The sequence below is a fragment of the Lolium rigidum genome, chromosome 3 (assembly GCF_022539505.1).
Source record: "Lolium rigidum isolate FL_2022 chromosome 3, APGP_CSIRO_Lrig_0.1, whole genome shotgun sequence".
NCBI lineage: Eukaryota > Viridiplantae > Streptophyta > Magnoliopsida > Poales > Poaceae > Lolium > Lolium rigidum.
The window spans coordinates 243,351,241-243,363,415 of NC_061510.1; positions in this window are offsets into that span (position 1 = coordinate 243,351,241).

A 12,175-nucleotide genomic window follows, 5' to 3' on the forward strand; every position below is an offset into this window, starting at 1 on the left:
GTGGGCCCAGGGGCAATTCAGTCATTTCATAATTCCAATAAATACAGAAACTTTGAAATTATATAAGAAATGTTGTATATTACTATAAGTCCATTAATGCATTTGGACTTTAAAAACACCTTGACAACATTTCAAGGTTGTATATTACTTTAAATCAAGTATCCCCAAATTATTCTTAGTAATAACTTCCTACATGAAATAATAACGACATCGGAAGGGGGGGACAAACCCTAAAACTGGAACCATGCATAATTGCTTCTTTAACCATTGCCCTTATCGGACAATGATGCTATTTTTCAGAACCAGAGGACAAGGGTCAGTCCACAACATCCAACTGCAAAACTTTGCAGTGTTCAGGCAAGTTCATCACTTGCTCATGCCATTTGAGTATTTCTATCAAATTACTTGCAAAGTACTATGGTTATCATTATTGCATAAAAACCAAAACCACTATTTTCATAACTATGAATATGACTATGTGGTGGGCAATGGAACCATGGATTGTGTTGATATGGTGGAGGTTCCATTGCAAGGGTTTATATCCATCTAGGATTAAACAACAAATGTCGTCCGATGATTCTTGTGCGTAATACCCGTGTTAACCATAAGATCCGGAGTGGGACGGAGTAGTCAAAAGTGTTTCCACCTCTCGTTCATCAACGGATGCGCTTTACCGTAGACACTTGTATCCGTCGGGGCAAGCGGTTGGCTGGGAAGCCTTAAGTCCCCACGGCATAGTCCGTAGACACTTGTCGCTCGAAGAACAAGCGGTTCGCCGGGGAAGCCTTAAGTCCCCACGGTATTGCGGTCTATGATGGGTTGCAGCTACCGGCGAAGGAGTTTGGTTAACGAGTCCCAAACTGTTGTCGTGGTCGGGGTCCACCCGTGAGTGGGAATAATGGGACCGGCGAGGACCCAGGGTCGGGGTATGCAACAAAGGTGGGTGTTCGAGGTAGCGGAGGAACATGATTGGCTAGACCTTATACCGGGCCTCACACCGAAGGAAGTGTGGACGGGAAAGCTGCCCGGTTGGCACCAAGGTTAAGATCTCTTATGGGTAAAGCAACACACCTCTGCGAGTGTAAAGAACTCGTGACCCGTCACTCCCTGTTTCGGGATAAGGAACTGCGAACGCGGCCGGAAAGGAGCTCCATGAAGTTCTAGTAAACCGGTGAAGGCTGACGGACATAGCTCTTTGAAATAAAAGCAATCTCTTGAAGAAATGTTTATCAAAATCTGCATTGGTATTAGACTTTCTGGTCTAATATTGTAGCTAGTGCATTAAACACCTCTTTCCTAAAATGAACTTGTTGAGTACGCTCGTACTCATACCACTCTTAAACCCCATGCTTAGATTGTCTGAATCGTCTGGAGGAGGACTACGACAGCAATGAAGGAGCCGAGATCATCGGCTATGAAGAACCAGACCTCTCTGGAGGTATCGAAGGCGTAGACTATCTCATCGTCTACGGAACCGGGGAGGCTTCCGGAGGAGATCAAGCCTGAACATCTCGAGTAGTAGTAGAAACCGAGCAGCCCGAACTCTTAGTATTTAGCTGCTCCAAGAAATAAATGTTTAACTTAATGAGACTCTTATATTGTAAGCTAAGTTGGGTTCGCCTCGAACCCAGGAGTATTCCTCTTAGGACCCAAGAGGAGCTCCGAGACAACATATGTGTGATATTTGTAATAATAAATGAATGAGTTATGGACCTGCTATGTTCTGTTGTACTACTCTGAGGGATGTAATATTTGTGGAATGGTACTTCGTGAATGTTATATCAACGACTGGCATACTACAACATGCAGTGGTATGCAGGGTCACCACAAGGATTTCTGAAACCAAAAACAGCAGAAAACAGGAACTGGCGCTTCGGCATCTTGTTAATAGGTTAGTGCCGAAAATGCATCAAAATGATGTAAAGTGTATATAAAACATGTGAGTATTGTCATATAACTAGCATGGAACATAAGAAATTGTAGATACGTTTGAGACGTATCAAGCATCCCCAAGCTTAGTTCCTACTCGCCCTCGAGTAGGTAAACGATAACAAGGATAAATTCTGAAGTGACATGCTACTATCATAATCTTGATCAATACTATTGTAAAGCATATGAGATGAATGAAGTGATTCAAAGCAATGGTAAAGATAATGACTAAACAACTGAATCATATAGCAAAGACTTTTCATGAATAGTACTTTCAAGACAAGCATCTATAAGTCTTGCATAAGAGTTAACTCATAAAGCAATAGATTCTTAATAGAAGGTTTTGAAGCAACACAAAGGAAGATTTAAGTTTCAGCATTTGCTTTCAACTTTCAACATGTATATCTCATGGATAATTGTCAATACAAAGTAATATGATGAGTGCAAATAAGCAAATATGTAAGAATCAATGCACACAGTTGACACAAGTGTTTGCTTCTAAGATAGAAAGAAGTAGGTAAACTGACTCAACATAAAGTAAAAGAAAGGCCCTTCGCAGAGGGAAGCAGAGATTACTCATGTGCTAGAGCTTTTTTATTTTGAAAACATGGAAACAATTTTGTCAACGGTAGTAATAATTCATATGTGTTATGCATAAAACCTCCTATAAGTTGCAAGCCTCATGCATCGAATACCAATAGTGCTCGCACCTTGTCCTAGTTAGCTTGGATTTCCATGGATTATCATTGCATTACATATGTTTCAACCAAGTATCACAAAGGGGTACCTCTATGCCACCCGTACAAAGGTCCAAGGAGATAGATCGCATTTGATTTCTCAATTTTGATAGATCTCAACTTGAGGACATCCATACCGGGACAACATAGAAAACGGATAATGGACTCCTCTTTAATGCTTAAGCATTCAACAACAGATAATATACTCATAAGAGATTGAGGATTAGTGTCCAAGCTGAAACTTCCACCATGATACATGGCTTTGGTTGGCGGCCCAATGTTCTTCTCTAACAATATGCATACTCAAACCATTTAACTCATGATAAATCTCCCTTACTTCAGACAAGACGAACATGCATAGCAACTCACATGATATTCAACAAAGGTGTAACAGGTTGATGGCGTCCCCAGAAACATGGTTACCGCTCAACAAGCAACTTACAAGAAATAAGATACATAAGCGACATATTCATCACCACAATAGTTTTTTAGGCTACTTTCCCATGAGCTATGTATTGCAAAGACAAGGAATGAAATTTTAAAGGTAGCACGGAAGCAATTTACTTTGGAATGGCAGAAAAATACCACATAGTAGGTCGTTATGGTGGACACAAATGGCATGAGTTTTGGCTCAAGGTTTTGGATGCACGAGAAGCATTCCCTCTCAGTACAAGGCTTTGGCTAGCAAGGTTGTTTGAAGCAAACACAAGTATGAACCGGTACAGCAAAACTTACATAAGAACATATTGCAAGCATTATAAGACTCTACACTGTCTTCCTTGTTGTTCAAACACTTTTACCAGAAAATATCTAGACTTTAGAGAGACAAATCATGCAAACCAAATTTCAACAAGCTCTATGGTAGTTCTTCATTAATAGGTTTAAACTACATGATGCAAGAGCTTAAACATGATCTATTTGAGAACTCACAACAATTGCCAAGTATCATATTATTCATGACAATATACCAATTACCACATGAATCATTTTCTGTTTCCAACCAAATAGCAATAAACGAAGCGACTTTCAACTTCGCCATGAACACTAAAAGTAAAGCTAAGAACACCAGTGTTCAATATGAAAAAGCGGAGCGTGCCTTTCTCCCACACAAGGAATGATAGGATCCGAATTTATTCAAACAAAAACAAAAATAGAAACATACAGACACTCCAAGTAAAGCACATAAGATGTGACGGAATAAAAATATAGTTTCATTAGAAGTGACATGATAAGTTGTTGATGAAGAAGGGGATGCATTGGGCATCCCCAAGCTTAGATGCTTGAGTCTTCTTGAAATATGCAGGGATGAACCACGGGGCATCCCCAAGCTTAGACTTTTCACTCTTCTTGATCATATTATATCATCCTCCTCTCTTGACCCTTGAAAACTTCCTTCACACCAGACTCAAAACAATCTCATTAGAAGGTTAGTGCATAATGAAAAATTCACATGTTCAGAGAGGACACAATCATTTCCAACACTTCTGTACATTAACCAAGGCTACTGAAAGTTAATGGAGCAAAGAAATCCACTCAACACAGTAAAAGAGGCAATGTGAAATAAAAGGCAGAATCTGTCAAAACAGAACAGTCCGTAAAGACGAATTTTTTTGAGGCACTTAACATGCTCAGATGAAGAAGCTCAAATTGAATGAAAGTTGCGTACATATATGAGGAACACGCATGAATTTTGGCAGAATTTTTAGAGTCTCCTACAGAGAGATCTACTCAAATTCGTGACAGCTAAAAATCTGTTACTGCGCAGAAATCCAAATCTAGTATCAACTTTACTATCAAAGACTTTACTTGGCACAATAATGCAATAAAATAAATATACAAAGGTATTGCTACAGTAGTAACAAGCACCTTGACCCAAATATAAAACAAAAATTGCAGAAATAAAATAATGGGTTGTCTCCCATAAGCGCTTTTCTTTAACGCCTTTCAGCTAGGCGCAGAAAGTGTAAATGAAGTACCATCAAGAGAAGAAGCATCAACAGAGGAGTTGTGGGTTTTCTCAACAATGCATTGTATATTATCTATGTAAGTTTGAGAAACTCCTCTTTCATTACTTTTAGGCTTACTATCCTCCTCAAATAAATTTTCAGGAACAATCCAATCAAAATTCTTTTCTAGTGCCTCATGCATTCCTATGAGCTTATAAGGTATTGGTACTTTAGTCTCCCCCTCACAATTGGTTTTATTAGTGTACTTTAGCCTATCTTTTTCCATCTTTTCAACAAAATTGGTATAAAAGCCAAGCATCTTATGTTGAATAAAGACTTTTCTAGCTTCTCTAGCTACATCACCAAATTCTTTAAGAAGGGTTTCTAAAACAAAATCTTTCTTCTCTCCTTCTTCCATATCACAGAGTGTAAGAAACATATGTTGCATTATAGGATTAAGATTAACAAATCTAGCTTCCAACATGTGCACTAAAGAGGCAAGTAGCAATTTCATAAGTTGGAGCAAGTTCTACCAAGGATCTATCTTCAAAATCTTTAACCGTACTAACATGAGTGAAAAATTCTTCTATATTATCTTTTCCAATGATAGACCCACGCCCTACTCGGTATATCTTTCAAAGCGAACTTAGGACGAAGCATGATGAAATAAACAAAGGTAAACAGATAAATAAAGTAAATGCAAGTAACTAATTTTTTTGTGTTTTTGATATAAAGAAAGCAAACAAAACAGAAAATAAAATAAAGCAAGACAGTAAACAAAGTAAAGACATTGGGTGTGAGAGACTCCCCTTGCAGCGTGTCTTCATCTCCCCAGCAATGGCGCTAGAAATTAACTTGATGACGCATGAAGCACACGTCCGTTGGGAACCCCAAGAGGAAGGTGTGATGCGTACAGCAGCAAGTTTCCCTCAGTAAGAAACCAAGGTTATCGAACCAGTAGGAGATGAAGGCCACGTGAAGGTTTTTTTTTTTGACCCTGGACTGTGAGGCAAAGCCCCACAGCAAATTTTATTTATTTAAAGTAAATAAAGATAAGGTTACAATATGTACAAAAAAGAAGGAAGATAAACTATGTCTCTAAGGCAGAGACCTAATCCAAGCAAGCAGACTATCCTTATGTTTAGCTTTAGTTCTATATTGCAGCAGAGTTATATCCTGGATGAATTTGCTTCTCCACTTAGTGAAAGAGCACTTCTCATTTCTAAAGATTTTCCCATTTCTAAGAATCCATATGTTCCAACATGCAGTCATCAGTACTTCCATAAAGAAAGGCCGTCCAAAACTCCTTCTAGCCTGATCCAACACTTCTTGCAAGTAATCATGTGGCTTCCATTCTATCTGCAAGTAGTTCCAAATTCTCACACTGAAGTTACACTCAAAAAATAAGTGAATTCGATCCTCATAGCTCTTCCCTGGACATAAAACACAGTGTGTATCATCTGTCACCTTCCAATGTCTCCTCTTTAATAAATCTCTTGTATTCAATCTATCTGACAACAATAACCAAGTGAACACTTTTATCTTCATGATACAACAAGAACTCCAGATCCACTTGTATATCCTAGGAACCTGTATGTGTGAGTGAATGTGTGTATAGAAACTTTTAGCTGAATACTTCTCTCCCCAACAATATGTCCAAACATCTTTATTTTCAGATAATGGGTTACTCTGCATGATATCCTGTAACTCCACCAACTCCTGATAAGCTTGAAGTGATAAAGGCCTATGGAAGAGACTCCCCATCTCCTGAACCTGATAAGCTTGAGCCACTGAACAATTTTCATTGATCACAAAAGAAAAAAGCCTGGGAAACCTTGTACACATAGGCTGAGAGGAGTTTTGTATTTCCCAGTTATCAGACCAAAATAATAAAGTATCTCCTCTTCCATGTTTCACCTTAGCCACACCTCTAAAATTATCCACCTGCTTTATGACATCCTTCCACCAAAAAGAACCACAAATGTGTTCTGCATGTGGAACTTTCCCTTGGTAATATGCTTCCCAAACCAAATTTACCCAGGGCAGATCCTGTTTATTATAAAACTTGTCAAGGAACTTGATCAGCAGAGCTGCATTCTATTTCTGGAAATCCACAATCCCCAATCCTCCTTTGAGCTTAGGCTTACAGATCATTTCCCAAGCTGCCAATGACTGCTTAGGCTCTCCCTCCTTATCTCTCCACAAACATTGTCTTAGTATTCTGTCCAGCTGCTTAGTCAACCCCACTGGCAGTTGCAAGGAACAGAGAAAATGCAGTGGCATAGATGCCAAAGCAGAATTTATCAACTGCAATCTAGCACCTTGGGAAAGAAAACTAGAGCTAGCAGTCAGTTTCCTTTCAAGCCTACATACCAGTGGTGATAATTCTGTAATTGTTGGCTTTGTTGTACCCAAAGGCAGACCCAGATATGTAAAAGGCATTTTGCCTACCTGACAACCAAACAAAGTAGACAAATCCAGCATTCTATCATCAGTCACATTAATAGGCAGCATGTAAGATTTTTCATAATTAATCTTTAAACCAGTGGATGCTGAAAATTTCTGCAAAGTTTCCTTAAGTGCCAATAACTGCCCCTCATCAGCAGGCAAGATTAATAGTGTATCATCTACATACTGTACAATAGGGAAGTCTTCATCACTTGTTTCAATAGGTCTAGAAAGAGTGCCTTGAAGCACCATGTCATTCACTGCTGACTGTAGTAAATCTGACCCAAAAATATAAAACAAAGGTGATATTGGATCACCTTGTCTAACTCCACGCTTACATTCAAACCAGCTTTCCGGTATTCCATTCAGCAAAATGGAAGAAGTACCCGAGGACATAATGGCCTTGGCCCAATTGATCCATTTCTTATTGAATCCCTTGAATTCCATAACTTTCAAAATAGCCTCATGCTCTATTGTATCAAAAGCTTTCGCAAAATCAAGCTTCAAGATGACTATTGGTCTTTTTGAGCTCTGACAAAGGTAAAGATATTCAAAAGACCAAGCTAAGCAATCCTGGATAGATCTGTTTCTTAAAAACCCATACTGATTTTTATGGATGCAATCCAAAATCTTTCCTTGCAGACGATTTGCAGCCAATTTTGTCAGGAATTTAATACACACATTTGTCAAAGAGATAGGACGAAAATCATTAACCCTGACGTACACTCGCTTCTTTGGCACTAGAGTAATGTATGAACCATTAATATTTGCCAATTGAATTGATTCATCATGAAAATCTGCTGCCAATTTATAAAAATCTTCCTTCACTATGTGCCAACATTTCTTCAAATACATTCCATTGAAACCATCCGGTCCAGAGCCCCGTCCACCGGCATTTCCTTTATGACCTCATCCATCTCCTTTTTCTCAAAAGGTTTAGTAAGCTCTTCCAAATCATCTCTCTCTCGCAAAATTCTCCCAAGATCAAATTGCATAGAGATACCTTGGGAACATCCCATTCTATTCTTGTACTCAGACCAAAGCATACCAGCCATTGTGTCATGATCATTTATTTCAGCACCCTCCTCATTAATCAACATGGCAATGGTATTTCTTCTATATCTCTCAGTTGCCATTGCATGAAAGAATTTGGTGTTGTCTTCTCCTTGTTTGATCCATCTAATAGTACACCTCTTTTTCTAGTAATTGCACTCAGCCAAAAGCAACTCATCTAGATGCAACTTGACAATACTTCTGAAATTAAACTCCACTCTGTAAAGAGGCCTCAACTCTTCCAATGTGTCCAGGGCCAAAATCACTTCATTGCATTTTTGAATCAGTCCTTTTAACTTAGCCAAGCTCACATGCCACTTTTTCAGTTCATACCTCAACATCTTGAGCTTATCAGCCAATTTAGCAGAACTGTACTTTTTGCTTGACTCCTTTGCCCAAGAGCTCCTTACACATTCCAAAAAACCAGGCATATCCACCCAATAATTATCAAATCTAAAAATTCTTGCTTTTGGAATATTTGTGTCTATGTTAACTACACAGGGTACATGGTCAGACCCATTCTTAGCTAGAGGAATCACCATGGTGTTTGGGTATGAGGAAATCCAATTTGCACTGGTAAGGAACCAATCCAATTGTTCAAGTAGTGGGTCCTTTTGCATATTTGACCATGTGTAAGCACGACCTTTTATAGGAATTTCCAGCAGGCCAAGGTGACCAATGATTTCATTGAACAAAAACATATCATTAATATCCCCACCAGGCTTATTTCTGTTATCTTGTGACCTCATAAAATTAAAGTCTCCCAACAGCAGCCAATTGGCTTCAGCAGGTATTTGTAAGTTATATAGCCATGACACAAAATTATCCCTCTCCACACCCTGACAAGGCCCATATACACACCCCATAGTCCAAACTTCATTGTTATGCATAGAGGTGAATTGCACAATAATACCATATTTCTCAGTTTGTAACAAAACCCCTGAAAAGCTAGCAGAGTTCCAAAGCACTAAAATCCCCCCTGAAGCACCCACTGAAGGGGCACAAACAAAGCAATCAAAACGTTTTGGGCAGAATTTTCGAATAGTTTTCCAATCAAAGCTCTCACATTTTGTCTCTTGCAGGCAGATAATATCACATTCACTTTCTTCAATCTTTGCTCTCACTTGTCTCTGCCTATTGTCAGCATTAATACCTCTTACATTCCAACAAAGGATTCTCCATTTGCGTTTAGATAAAATACTCATTAATAAAACCATAAACAGAGCAAATCAGCAACAACTGACACATAATATCAGCCAACATCCACCTCAATGTCACACAGCACTGATCATTACCATTACTAAGAACACCATTCATAACCAACACAAAAGCACACCCCAGTCTGACTATATCCAGCCAACTAACAGCCAAAAGCCACACTGATAACATCACTGTATAGTTTGACATAGCATACTTCACAAAAGGAACACACTCACACACCCACTGGTACTGAAATAAGCCCCATAAAACCCCAAAAGTTCCATCACCCAAACCACTTATATATGTGCTTGTCTTAATCATTTCCCCTGGAAGACTTCCCCTCTTTCTTGGCCTCAGCTTCAAGCTGCTCCTGCGTTAACTTGCTCGGTGCAATGCCCAAGGACAAACCCACTCTCTGCAGAACATGCACTGGAGTCACAGGATATGTCTCCTCTGGAACTTCAGTGTCATCCTTAGCTTGGCTGCTCTCCTCTTCCTCCTTCTCTGCATTCTGTATCAACAGTTTAGCTCTAGCCTTCTTCTTAATCTTAGGCTGGACAGATAACACTGGCTTGGGCTTGTACCCCTCCTTCAGACAGCTTCTGGTGAATCTCCTTTCCTCAGATTGTACAAGCTGGGCCTTGACTTTACTCCTTGTACCTCTCTTTTTACTCACAGTGGGAGTAGCAGTTACAGCAATGCCATCCTCTGTACCCCTCTGATTCTCCCTGCACTCTCCCCACAAGCTATACTTATGCTCCTCCTGCCATGCCAGGACTCCTATTCCACCATTGACTTTCACCAGCTTCTTGCCCTGAATTCCAGATAGAACCCAACTAGATGGCAACTTATTCAATGCTAGAAGAGTAAACTGTGATTCCTTACAGGCCACAGGAATTGTGCAAAAATATAGAGAGGGCACCATCCTGGACAGCACCTTTTCCCACTGCATATCAGGTGGTAGAACTGGCCCAAACCTAGTGATCACCATGCCTACATTGAGCACCTGATTCTGAGCCTGTAAGTGTGGCATGACCTCCTGCATATTTACTGATGACCCTGAGTCCTCAGACATGGACAACACCATTGATTCAGGTACTTCCTCCACTTCCTCCACCTCATCATGTTGATGTGGTTCTGCATTACCTTGTTGATTCCCCTGGTGTGCATCATTGCCATCTTGCACAACGTCCCATCCCACCTCTGGATATTGGGGATTGACAAAGAGGTTATTGTTTGGCTGCAGCTCCCCAGGAAAAGGATGCGGATTGCCATCCAACGGCATTTGATCTTCGTCTGCCGGCAACACTTCTGCGAAATCTGCTGATAAGATATACACCGGTGCTGTCCAGGATTCTCGAACCCCTCCTACTGTACCAAATTTGCCAAACACGACATCACGCGGCACCAATTGGGGAGAAGGAAACGAAGCATATACCAACGCCCTCTCCTTGATGGGATCATTGCTATTCCATGTATGAAATTGCCCAAAGGTCGACACAGCGTTGGCAATGTCAAGATTGTTGCGGTAGTCAGGATGCATACCAAGGAACATGAGCCAACCTCGACGAAATCCCAAGGCAGAACGATGATTTTGAGGCGCTTCCCCTACATGCAAGAATCTAAGGCCACTGTTCTGCAGCTGATATTGGCCATGTTGAACTAGCGCATTCACAGAATTTGGACCATTCAATTGGAAAAGCCCCACACCAAACAGACTCGCTTGAATCGAAACCACATTGCGCTGCAGCGGACCAACAAGAAAATCATGCACCCGATCTCTCCAAAGTGCAGCAGCTTGAGGTGGCGGTGGCGGATCAATCACTGCAATGCAGTAATCCTGATGCTCGGACGGCGGGTCATGGACCGGGAAGTAGTAGGTCCGCGGCAGCCTCGTCGGACCGCCGTCGATAACTTGATGACCCCACGGCAGCCACGGGAGCGGGTCTACCTCAAAGACCGCCATTGGATCAGGCGATGACGATACTGGCGGCGGAGTAGGGTTAAAGCTATTTTGGCTAGGAGATTTTGTTTGTTTCCTCGGAGAAGATGAGTCGGCCTAGGTGAACAGAGACTCTGGTCCTTTATTGGAAGTAGAAGCGACCAATTTAGGAACCCACTTTGTTTTCTGTTTATTCTGTCCAAAACAGTTGCGTTTAATGTGTCCATAGGAAAAACAGGCCCTACACCTGATGTCATTTTCACAGTCCTTCGTTTGGTGGCCCATATGCAAACAGCGCCCACAGGCCCAGACCTTGAAGACCATATCATCTATCATATTCTCAAAGTCCTGTTGGGCCTCCTCTTCCGTGATATGGGCCACATTAACTTGCTCTACCGCCTCGTTACCAGGCTGAACCACTGGCACATTCCACTCAGAGTGGTTCTCCCGCCTAACTTCATCTGACTGTTGATCATTAACTTTGTTCTGAACAAAAGCAAAATCTTTCATCGTACCAAAGGTAATTGGAGGCATAGCTTGTGTGACAAATATTTCTTTAGGACTCTGCCTAACAGAGACAGAGGGATCCGTATATCCCACACAGGCCTGGTATTGAATCTTATCAGCAAAGACCACCCTTCTCTGGCCTTGAAGCCGTTGCTTTACTGACTTTGTGTGATTTATTCTGAAACCAGAGTCTCCTTTAACAGTCCTCTTCCGAGCTGGACTAACAATGGTCCAACCTTCCTCCCCAGCCTTTGTCCATTCAGCAAATTCCCATTTCCAATTTGGGCCTCCTCTACCCCATAGATGAAAGTAACATTTAAATTGTGTGCAAGAAAATTTCCTTAGCTTTAAGACATGAAAACCCACTTCCTTGCTAGCCACACAGAAAGAAAAAACTCTGTCATTCAGCCATG